This window comes from Erinaceus europaeus, chromosome 6 (genome assembly GCF_950295315.1).
Source record: "Erinaceus europaeus chromosome 6, mEriEur2.1, whole genome shotgun sequence".
NCBI classification, from domain to species: Eukaryota; Metazoa; Chordata; class Mammalia; order Eulipotyphla; family Erinaceidae; genus Erinaceus; species Erinaceus europaeus.
Window position 1 is genome coordinate 63595267 of NC_080167.1, and position 12119 is coordinate 63607385.

The window sequence follows — 12119 nt, forward strand, 5'->3', positions numbered from 1 at the left end:
GCTGTCCTCCAGCACAGGGTTCAGTGACAGACAGACACAGACACACACTCACCAATCACCTAAAGACCTCCTCCTCTGAGTTCTTAATCATGACATTGAAAGGCCAGCAATTTCTGCAAATCTTTCATGTGCTTTTTTTGAAAAACAGTGCCTTTATACAGTGCCCTAGCAAATCCTGACTGCCATTGGCTCTGCCATTTCTGTACCTGCAGTGGGCACTGCTTTCTGTCCACCAGCCAGGCTTTCTCGTCGTCTGCCGCCATGGGGAACAAGCACACTAACACACCTAATAGCATCTCCTTTCAGAGGGAGAAGAATGCTTCCCTCTATTCCCTCTCTCATCAAAAGAAGCAAGTTGCTGTTAATGCCCCACCACCCCACCCCACCCCACCCAAAAGATTTAAAAAAAAAAAAAAAAAGAAGATTAAATAACTCAAGCCTGCTAGTTTCCACCTGCAGGAGAGAAGCTTCATGAATGGTCAGGCAGTACTGCAGGTGTCTCTTCTCTCTGTCTCCCTTCCTCTATAAATAAAGGATTAAAAAAAAACTGTGTTCCAAGTTTCGGGGGTTGGAACGGTTGAACCTACGTATCTGATAATCACAGTAAGTATTAAATAATCTTACTAAATGTACTCACTTCATAAATAATCAGGAGTCTGAAAAAGCAAAACACAAAACTATGCTCAAATAATTTAGTCACTGTCTACATAATATTCAAACATAACATAGACCCTTTAAAAAAAAACAGTTCAAAAGTAGATAACGACCAACAAATCCACTCTGATCTAGAATTTTAGCCATGGGAGAACCAAAGAGCTTCTTAGTAGAAATTATTTTGAAAATTACTAAGACTCACCTTTTGCTTTAAATTAAGTTGCCCTTTCCTTCCAACTAGTCTCACTTAATAAAACAACTTGAATCACTCATTGCAATTTTATCTGGACTAGAAGTACCACAGAAACAGTTGCAGTACATCTAACTCTGTGTGAGTAAAATGTTTATTTTAGACAAATGCCCACTAAGCAGCAGGCAGGGCACCATCTAGTGGAAGTCGTGCAATGTCATGATCAATGTTTTTAAGAGCAGACACAGGGGTGGGGTGGAGGCATCAGAGGGAGGCTTAGTAAGAATACCTTGCAGACAGCAGAAATCCCTTTCTAGTCTCCCATACTGCAAGAGGGCTGTGTTTATCAGAACTGTTTTCTGTATGCATTGACAGATGATAAGGGTTTCTTGGGAGAAAAAAAAAAAAAAGCAGATATGAAAAAGCAGAGCCGGGGGCCAGGTAGTGCACCTGGTTAAGCACACACATGGCAATGTGTGTAAGGACCCAGGTTCAAGCCCCTGGACCCCACCTGCAGGAGTAAAGCTTCACTAGTGAAGCAGGTGAAACAGGGCTGCAGATATCTCTGTCTCTCTCCCTCCCTATTTCCCTCTTCCCTCTAGATTTCTGTATCTATCCAATAATAAATAAATTAAAATATTTAAAAGAAGAGGAGCTAGCTGTACCAGGATGACATGTCTCTAAGTTATGTCAGAAAGTACATGCTACATACTTCAGATGTATCTGTCACAAGAGGGAAAGGGGCTGGGGGAGGGGTGCTGCCTCATGAAGAGAACAATTCCTATCTGTGAGTTCTAAGCCACTACCATGTTCCTGTAATAAAACGAGTATACGCAGCCAGGTGGTGGTGTGCCAAGTGGTGGGTTCAAGCCACCAGTCCCCGCCTCCCCTGGGGGGAGGGGCTACACTACACTGGCAGCGGTGGCACAGTGCTGCAGGTGTCTCTCCTTTCTGTCTCCCTCTCTATCAAAAAACTAAAAAGTTTGTCAGGAAATGAAGTCCTGAAGGCACCAGCTATAACCCTGGTGACAAATTAAATAAATAAATAAATACTCACCCCGACCTAATAATTCTTCAGAGTACCCCAAATTTACAAAATATTTAATAGCTGCCTCCCCTCTATCCATCTAAGTTTCCTCTCCTTAATTCCCAAAGTCCTTTGTTCAAGTTATTTTAATCCAAGAAATGTTTTTTTCATATTTTCAAACCTTCAAGAAAACACAATAAAAATGTCCCTAAACAAAAATCACTTTATTTTTATTTGCCTTTTATACATACTATTTCAATTCAATTTGTATACACCAGTGAAGAACACTGCTAAGCTAGAGACGCAAACATTAATAAGACAAAGGTATCTAATCTAGGGAAATCTCCCCAATTTTAAAACACATTCTTTTTCACTAACACCATTATGTTTTGCCTGTGTGAGAAATTACCTCTGTGGCTAATGCACTCTATCTTAGCAAACTGGGAGAACGAAAAAACTAAAAGACAATATTTATTGGGGTCAGGCAGTGACACACCTGGCAGAATGCGCATGCACAAGGACCCTTGTTCAAAGCCCCTGTCCCTGTAAGGGAAAGCTTCACAAGTGAAGAAGCAGAGATGCTGATGTCTCTCTTCCCCTCTCTATGCATCCCTTCCCTCTCAGTATCTGCCTCTATAAAAAGAACAGGAAAAAGAAATGGTTACTGGGCGCAGTGAATTCACCATGCATGCAAGATACCCCAGTGATAACCCTGGTGGCATTTCTTTTTAATTTAAAAATGCAGTATTTCTTTCCCTGAAAATAATCTTCCGAACCACCTGACTCTTGCACACATGGTCAAAGTGGTATGTAGAAGCTTCTGGTGGGAACCTTACAAGACTCTCAATTAAATGCATTAGAGATGTAAGGTAAGAGTCAAATGACCTTGGGCAGAATTCCTTTTCATCTCTCTGGCTTTCCATCTCTGTGCCTGTGAAATGGACTGGATGAACGCCACCTGTCTCTGGAGAGGAGGAGGGCCTGAAACCAGTGCAGAGCCCCGAGCTTCTCAGTTAAGAGACCTCAAAGGGGCGCGCCTGCAGGGGAGCACTCGATGCCACTGTTGCTAAAACTCCGTGACCTTCACCATTTGTAACACAACGGTAGATGGAAAGAAAAAAGGAAAAAAGAAAAAAAAAAAAGGTAAATGTCACATGAGGAAAAGGTAACAGCAACTGAAGGTGTTTCTGTGCAAGTCAGTCATGCAGCTAACCACCTAGGACTTGTCTACAAAGTTTCACTGCAGGAGTAGCAGGTGCACCTCTAATATCCAAAACCCAGAGCTGGTTTTTAGAGCTTTGTTTGTACATCTGAATGCTGCTTCAAGAGTTAGGGGAAGAATTAAAAAAAGACAATTCTACTCCTACCCAAAACGGAGTGATGAAAGCGAGGTTCCACCCCCACCATCCTTTCAAACCTACAGAGACATTCCTAGTCAACATTCTGCTCCTCACTCCACCCCACCCCCACCCAGGCCAGTCCTTTGGGTCCCCACTTGAGCCCAAAGGTGAGTCACACTGCTGGGTCTGCAGTCGATGGGGGGGGGGGGGAGCGGGGGGTGTAGGGGTGAGGGCGGGGAGCCCCCAAACAAGTTTCCCTTCCCGGCTGTGTTTTAATTTAAAAATAACAAAGCATGAGTAAATAATGTTCACGTGTGCATCGCCCTACAAAAGCACGCGTCTCCAGAAAAGGTATAATTAACACTTTCCAAGTAAAGACATCTTTTTGGCTTTAAAAAAAAAAAAAAAGAGGAAAGAAAAGAAAAGGGAAAAGCAAAAAGAGAAGAAATGCCACTCAGCTTAGCGCTACTTATGGGCAGGTCCTTCCCCGAGAAAGCTCAACTCCGCAGCGTCGCCTCCACCTGCAGGTCCTCCCGCCCCGGGCGGGGTCCCCGCCGAGCCCCACACCCCCACACCCCGCCAGCCGCCCGCACCTCCCCGCAAGGTGCCGCGGACCCCGGCGGAGGCGCCCCGCAGCGGCGGGAGGTTCCCGGCGGCCCGACCGCACCGCCGCGCGCCGCACCAGGGAGCCCGCACCGCGCCCGGCGATCACTGGGGCGCTGCAGTCCGGCGCCCCATTACCTGCTCTGGGCAGCCGCAGCCGGGGGGCTCGCTCGGCAGTCTGCAGCCGCGGACGCGGAGGCTCAGAGGCGGCGGCCGCAGTACGGCAGGCGCAGGACCTCGGGCTCAGCTCCGCCGCGGCGGGCGCAGGACGCACGAGTCCAGCAGAGCCCGGCCCCCTCCGCCAACCCCGCGAGTAACCGCCGCGGCCCCCTCCCTAGGCGGGGCGGGATATGGTGGCGATGGGCGGGGCGAGGGCGGGACCGCGCTTTATAAAAGGCGCCTGTCGATAGGCTGCCACCGCTAGGCCTCCCAGACTTGAAGACAACCTCGCCGGTATTGGTGGGTGAGAGAAAACAAATCCGAGCCCTGATTGGTCACAGTTCTGTAGTGCCTCTCCCCCTCACCGTCAATCATCGGAGCCCCGCCCACAGCCGCGGCGTTCCCGGGTGGCTGCGGAACCCGCTGAGTTGCAGGGACGAGCTGCCTGGATGGATAGCCAGGTTCCTTTGGCCGACGCAAACTTCCCTACCCCGCTGCAGCTCTTTGGTTTCTGTAGGGACTGGCTGAGTTTTCTCCATCACTTGGATTTACAGAGACCTCCTGAGTATTTTTCTTAAACTCTGAATAATGTGGCCCAAAGCACTAGTATCAAAAAGAAGACTACGGAAGGAAAGTCAGGAGATGTATAAATTGGAAAACTTCCACTAATGAAGGGAATCCTAAGTAATGTGACAGCTTTGGAAGAAGTGTGACTTAGACTTTGAAAACTGCAAGTTGAGAGGAGAGGTGGGAAGTTGAGATAATATCAGTGGCCCAAGGTGCAAGTAAACTAAGCTCCCAGCTCACCAATCAGCCAGACCTTAGGTCACCCTAGCCAATCTTGAAGACAGTGAAGCAGATCACTCCTGGGGAACAGAGCCCTCTCTCTGACTACTTTACTCTGTTTTTTTTTTTTTTTCTTCTCCCACCAATGAAATTTGGAAATTACTATTTGAAATGAAGTACATCCCCCAGCTGGTCCATAAATTAAATAGTAGTGAAAAAGATGGACACTGACAAAAATCAAGCCAGAGGAAGGGAAGGAAAGTTCTGGTAAGGATGAAGTAGGAGAGAAGTGAGGACAGGAAACTAAATACAAGCACAGGACAAATTCACTTTATTCCTTTCTTCCCTGAGATTAAGGTAAAAGTTGTTGGGGGACAGTAACCTCACTGATTAACCAACTGCTTAACCATTGTAATAAGTGTTATAGCAAACAACAGTCTGAGAGTATGTGTCCCAGAAAACTTTCAGCAAGTGATTTAGTGTTGAGATCAACTTGTGTTTAAATTATGTAAAATAAAATGGGGGGGGGGAGGAACTTAGTATTGCCTAGTATGGACAAACAGGAAAGAAAGCACTCCAAATGTTTCTTTCTACAATCATGCCTGAAATTCCACCACTAGCATTCTTTTCTTTGAGATTAAATAATTTACATCAAAGATTACTCTCTTAATCACTTGCTCTTCAAACACGTAGTCAGCTCCTAGTGTGCAATCAAGTGGACTCTACAAATTACAGTCTTGAATTAGACCAAACTGGGAGCTTTTTATCAGTAGATAGCAAATAGTAAGGCAGATTTTTTGGTTTTTTGTTGTTTACAAAAAAGAGGGATGTGGCAAAGAAGAATAAGAAGAAACAGTAGCCAGAAGAATGGAGAGGTGACTTTATTTTGGTAAGAGAGAGAGAGAAATACTTTACAAAGAATGCTCTTAATTTCACCAAAGTGGAAAGAAAAAAAAAAAAAAACTAGGTAAGCAGTGAATAGAGCACAAAAATTTATTTTTTTTTATTGTTGTTGTTGTTACTGATGTCATTGTTAGATAGGACAGTGAGAAATGGAGAGAGGAGGGGAAGACAGGGAGGGGGAGAGAAAGATAGACACCTGCAGACCTGCTTCACCATCTGTGAAGCGACTCCCCTGCAGGTGGGGAGCCAGGGGCTCCAATCGGCATCTCAAACCGGGATCCTTATGCCACATGAGCTTAACGCACTACTATCACCCGACTCCCTAATCAACCTTTTTTAAAAAAACATTTTTTAAATATCCTCTTTGCATACATCCAGAGGGGAAGATGACTATTGGGCTCTAAAACACATTTCCATGAGGACCCAAAGAGAGAAGAGGAAAAAAGTAAAGACCCAAGTATCAGTAGGTGTAAGTGTGAATTAAAAAGGAAGAACCAGGGGGCAGGGTGGTAGCGCAGCAGGTTAAGCGCACATGGCACAAAGCGCAAGGACTGGCATAGGTTCCTGATTCAAGCCGCCCGCTCCCCATCTGCAGTGGGGTGGCTTCACAGGCGGTGGAGCCGGTCTACAAGTGTCTTTCTCTACCTGCTTTGTCTTCCCCATCTCTTTCGATTTTTCTCTCTCCTATCCAACAACAACAAAAATAACAACGATAAACAACAACGGCAACGATAAACAACATGGCCTCCAGGAGCAGTGGATTCATAGTTCAGGCACTGAGTCTCAGCGATAACATTGGAGGCAATGAATAAATAAATAAATAAATAAGGAAGAACCATAGAAAAATGAACAAAAAGACAGACAAAGAAATAATAGTTGCAGAGTGCTGAGGTGGTGTAGTGGCTCTGCACATGGACTCTGAGGCAGACAGATCTTCAGGTTCAAAGCCTGTCCTCACCAGAAGCCAGTGGTTCACTGAACTGGTGGTGGGGGGAGACTTTGGGCAGGGGTAAACAGCATAATGGTTATGCAAAGAGACTCTCACGCCTGAGGCTCCAAAGTCCCAGGTTCAAGCCCCTGCACCAGTCATAAGCCAGAGCTGAGCAGTGCTCTGGTGAAAAAGAAAAAAAAAAGTTTTGTTTTGTTTTGTTTTAAAAAAGAAAGAATAGGGAGTTGGGCTGTAGTACAGCGGGCTAAACGCAGGTGGCGCAAAGCACAAAGACTGGCATAAGGATCCCGGTTCGAACCCCGGCTCCCCACCTGCAGGGGAGTCGCTTCACAGGCGGTGAAGCAGGTCTGCAGGTGTCTATCTTTCTCTCCTCCTCTCTGTCTTCCCCTCCCTCTCTCCATTTCTCTCTGTCCTATCCAACAACAACAACAATAATAAATACAACAATAAAAAAAAAAAGAAAGAAAGAATAGTCAACTCGTATCTGTGACCTTGGGAGAACGACCGTAGTTTCCAATGGAGGGAATGGGGACACAGAACTCTAGTGGTGGGAATGATGTGGAAGTATACCCTATTATCTTGTAATTCTGTAAACCATTATTAAATCACTATAACAGTTTAAAGGGGGACCAGTAGTAGCACACCCAGTTAAAAGCACATAGTACGGGGGTTGGATGGTGGCACAGTGGGTTAAGCGCACGTGGCACAAAGCGCAAGGACCGGCTAGGGATCCTGGTTCGAGCCCCGGCTCCCCACCTGCAGGGGAGTCGCTTTACAGGCGGTGAAGCAGGTCTGCAGTTGTCTGTCTTTCTCTCCCCCTCTCTGTCTTTCCCTCCTCTCTCCATTTCTCTCTGTCCTATCCAACAACGAACAACAGCTGTTGTTTTCGACGGGCTGGCTTCATGGGCGGGTAACAGATGACCAGGGACTCATGGCTGAGTTGTACGCAGTATCTCTTTATTCATGCAGGATGCAGCACAATCTATACCAAGCTAAGCTAAACTAACAACTACAAACAATCTTGTCCTTATAAATATACTAGCCCAGTAGGGTGGGAACAGGATGCTATGCAGAGAGGGTGGAGAGAAAAGTGACTGGTGAAAATCAGGGTATGACAAGGAGAGGGGGCGGAGCAGGCAAGAATTCTACCACTGAACCACCAATGCCCTGGAGGGAGGGTGGTGCTTGTTAACAGAGGTTATGTAAATAGAATACAGTGTTATGTAAATAGAATGCAGGGGGGATTAAACCAAATGAAACAGAAGGGGTTTTTAAAAGCAGAATTAGAAGCATACCAACAAACAGCAACAATGGCAATAATGATGACCACAGTGAGGCAGCAACAAAAGGGGGAAAAAATGGCCTCCAGGATCGGTGGATTCATGGTGCAGGTACCGAGCCCAGCAATAACCCTGGAGGGGAAAAAAAAAAAAAGTACATAGTACTAAGCATAAGGACCCACACATAGATCTGGGTTCAAGCCTCCAGTTCCCCACCTGCAGGTAATATGCTTCACAAGTCGAAAAACAGGTCTGCAGGTGTCTATCCTTATCTCTCCCTCCTTTCTCATTTTCTCTTTGTCAATGGAAAAAAAAAAAAGGCACCAGAAGCAGCATATATATCCTCTTTAAAAAGAAAAAAATACCAAGGGACTAGATACTATCTTCAAGCATTACTTCTTGCTCTAACAGCATACTTCAGAACCTACCATCTTAGGGCCAGGCAGTGCAGCTTCCAACTAAGTGCACACAGTATGCATCATGATGTACAAGGAATTGGGTTCAAACCTCCCAGTCCTTACCTGTTGGGGGAGGCATCACAAGTTATGAAGCTATTATTGTAGGTGTCTCTCTTTCTCCTTCCTTCTCCCTTCTCAATTTCTCTCCTATCAAATAAAAAGAAAAGAAAAAAGAAAGTATGGAAGAAAAGTGTGGAAATAGAGTATGGAAAGAAAGAAATAAGAAAGGAAAGAAAGGAAGGGAAAAGAACGGAAAAAATGACTATAGGGAGTGGTGGGTTTGTTGTGCAGACACCAAGCTCCAGCAACTCTGGTGGCAATAAAAAAAAAAAAAGGAAAACTTTCGAAGGAGGGGATAGGATACAGAACTCTAGTAGTGGGAATTGTGTGGAATTACACCCCTCTCATTCTATGGTCTTGTCAATATTATTTTATAAATAAAGAAATTCAAAAAAAAAGTCACCATCTTTTGTCTCTCAAAACTTTACTTTTACACACAAAATATAAATCTCTAAAGAGCTGCTTCTTATTAGCACTAAGGTGCTGGGATTAAACAATATATGTGTTCCAAAAAATCATAGACTGTCAGAAATGTAGCTGTTTGAGTGTCTGTGAAAGTGGAGACAACTCATCTTGCCTGGAAATACGAGTCTTGGAGTCACATTGATACCAGGAAGCAGCTACCATGGCCACACAGGTATAGACCTTTAGCTATGGAGCTTAGGGATCCTGCTTTACACATTTACTTTATCATTTCCAAGGAACTAGAGCCTTGAACCTGCCTTTCATCCCACACCTGACATTAGTAAAAGAAATTCACTAAATGTTAAGGAAATAGTACTCTTGAGTCTATCATAACACTTCCATTTATCTTATGGGTAGAGCCAGGGCTCAAACCTGAGCCATGCATGCAGTGATCCATGGCCCCAACTGTACGTAAGCTTTACCATTTCCACACATCCTACAATTGCCCTGAGTCTTCCTTTGTCTGGTGCAGCCCTCAGTGCTTCCCTAGGTGCACTCTCCCTGACACAAGTTTATTAGGAGGAGTTAGACTTGATGGTTGTCTGTGGTGGTATTTGATTGTCAGTTTCTGTCACGAAGGATCCACTTGTTTATAACTATGCTACTAGGTCTGGCTTTCTCAGGCTGTCCTCATATCTCCGTTTGCTGAGGCAAATCACACAAACCCATTATCACCAGAGTCCTTTTTGACTATAGTGTTGAGTGCTCAAACGTTTGTTAAGTATGTAGGCACAACAGCATCTAAAGACGCTACAAGAGAAGAGGTGAGGAAAGGATATGAGAATTCCAGGAAGGGCTTTGCAGATTACACAACCCCAGAGACACAGCTGATTTCCTTCTGTTCTCTCCTTAGATCAGATGCTTGATGCTCGCCCGGTGACCCAGTGATCCTGGAGGTTGACAAAGCAGACTAAGTTTTGTTTGATAAGGGATTAAGCAGAGTTTACCTTACTCCTTATTAAAATGGTGTACCTTTATTAAGACTCTAAGCATGGAAGTTTGGGGAATATTTTTTTCTCTAATAAGCTTGGTTTTGCTTCTAAATGAAAGGAATGAAGCCATCTCCAGGATGGCAAACATTTATCTGACCAACTCACCCTGGTGTCCTTAGCCTGGACTGTGAATATATAATGAACTAATTCATGTGTGACTCATTTGAAAATGGGAGAGTTTTGGTCTTCCAAGTGTACCTGCATAAGGAACACTCCTCTAGACTACAAGCAGTGATTGTGGTCTAGTTTATTAAATTTTGTCTAATTGGCAATTCTTGGTTTCTGAAACACTGGCAGCTGGCTGCCTTTTCAAGGGCTTCTGCATAGAAACTGAGAGCTGTCTAGTGCCTCTGAGGAGGAAGGGGGAGGAACGACTGTGTGGTATGTGGTGTCTGCACCTTCATCACTAATCACTACATGCACACCTTCAAACAAGCCTGCAGAGGAGTCTCAACACAGGGTACTATTATAATTAATGCTGCAATAAAATAGCCGAGACTTCCTGGGTTGAGGAGACACATCAAAGAGACTGATAGTGACCCAACTACTTTGGTGTTCATTGAGACCTGAGGAGTCTCAGTCTCTGTGTGGTCTAGCTTTCAGTTAGTCGAAGCTGTTGTGCCCTATAACATATAATATTTATGCCCGCTTAGCTGGGAGAGAAACTTGTAGAAAGAAAGCATTTAAAGTTTCTGATACTAAATAAAATCAGGGATTGGGCAGTGATATACCTGCTCTCACAAGTGTTACCATGCAAAGGGCCTGGCTGGGTTCAATCCCCTAAGCCCCCACTTGTGGTGGGGGGTGGGGAGAGAGGGCTTCACAAGCAATGTAGCAGTGTGGTAGGAGTCTCTCTCTCTTCCTGTGTTTCCCCCTCCCCTCTCATGTTCTCTTTGCCTCTATCAAAAATAAAGGGGAAAATATTTATAAATAAATAAACAATCAACTTCTACCCTCCTCACTGCCCAAGTCTGAAAAGCTGTCACTAAAGTTGGAGAAGTTTAAAAAACAAACAATCAAAAACACTCTCCTTGGATAGTGTGTTGTTTTGTAATGTGCTTGACCCAGGTTCAAGCTCTGATCCCAGCACACTGAAGAAAGTTTCAGTGCTGTAGTCTCAATCTCTCTCCCCCTCTCTCCCTCTCTCTCTCTCTCTCTCTCTCTCGAAAAGAAAGCACCCTTCTTAACCTGCAGCATTTGAATTAGGGTAAGAAAACAATTATAAAGGAACCAGGTGGTGGCACACCTGGTTGAGTGCACATGTTACAATGCACAAGGACCCAAGTTCAAGCTCCCGGTCTCCACCTGCGATGTCAGGAAATTGTGAAGATGTGGTAGAACCTGGCAGGGCTTGACCTGAGGAGTGTGTCTATCCTGTCAGTCTCTCTCTCTACTGAGAGGTTGAGAAAGGAGGGACAGTAGTAACCCCAAAGGTGTGCCCCGTCTTATCAGACTCCCTGCCTCACAAAGCACCCTGCATTCCTGATACTATGGCCATTAGATAAAAAGAAAGGGAGAGATGTTGGGAAATTATGAGGAGCCTCACAAAGCACCCTGCATTTTTCTGCCTCCAGGAGCCTGGCATTCCTTAAAACATTAAGCCAGCTCCCCCTGCTCCACCCTGCATTACTGATACTATGGCCTATCTATATAATCATTGTTTTGTCTGAAAGATCCCCACCCATTCCATTCCTTTGATCTATCTTCGTTCTACCCTCAAGACCCTCCCTGCCTGCAGGATATTATTAATCCTACCAGTTAAAACCCTCGCAACAGTTGCTAAGGACGTTCCTACCTTTCCAGCCCCTTTTGCCTTTCTCTGCCCCTAGTCATTTCCATTTCCGACTTGCCACTTCCAGGTCTGCCCTTTAAAAGCCTTGGCTCTCTGATCAATAAAGAATTGCACTGTTTTGCCACCATAAGTCTGTTCCTGAGTCATCTCCCTCACGTCACTGAGTGAGTAGCAGCCCAGGCTGGCTCTGGTTGCGTTCTCTCCAACCCAGAGAGTATGCACCCAGGAAGAGGCACCCCCACGCTAGCCTGGCACACCTGCAGGGAGAAAGCTTTGCAAGTGGTGAAGCAGTGTTGCAGGTGTCTCTCTGTCTCTCTCCCTTTCTAAGATCCCCTTCCCTCTTAATTCCTGGCTGTCTCTATCCAATAAGTAAATAAAGGTAAAAAAAAAAAAGGAAAGGAAAGGAAAGGATTATTAATTGCATTTAGCAGTGTTTTAACAATCAAAAGCCTTGTTGCCGA

The 12119-nt window shown here is 45.1% G+C and overlaps 1 protein-coding gene across 5 annotated transcripts in view; it reads right to left on the reverse strand.

The window, feature by feature from the left end:
- Window positions 1-4132, reverse strand: part of MPP7 (MAGUK p55 scaffold protein 7) — a 166724-nt gene extending 162592 nt beyond the window's left edge. For 3 of the 5 annotated variants that reach the window (XM_060192359.1, XM_060192363.1, XM_060192358.1), the window contains exon 1: window positions 3953-4132. The gene's annotated coding sequence lies outside the window, so the exon portion shown is untranslated. Of the gene's footprint in view, window positions 1-2367; window positions 2390-3952 lie in introns of those variants that run through there. The other 2 variants (XM_060192362.1, XM_060192361.1) reach the window with 2 other exon arrangements.
- Window positions 4133-12119: the final 7987 nt, after the last annotated feature.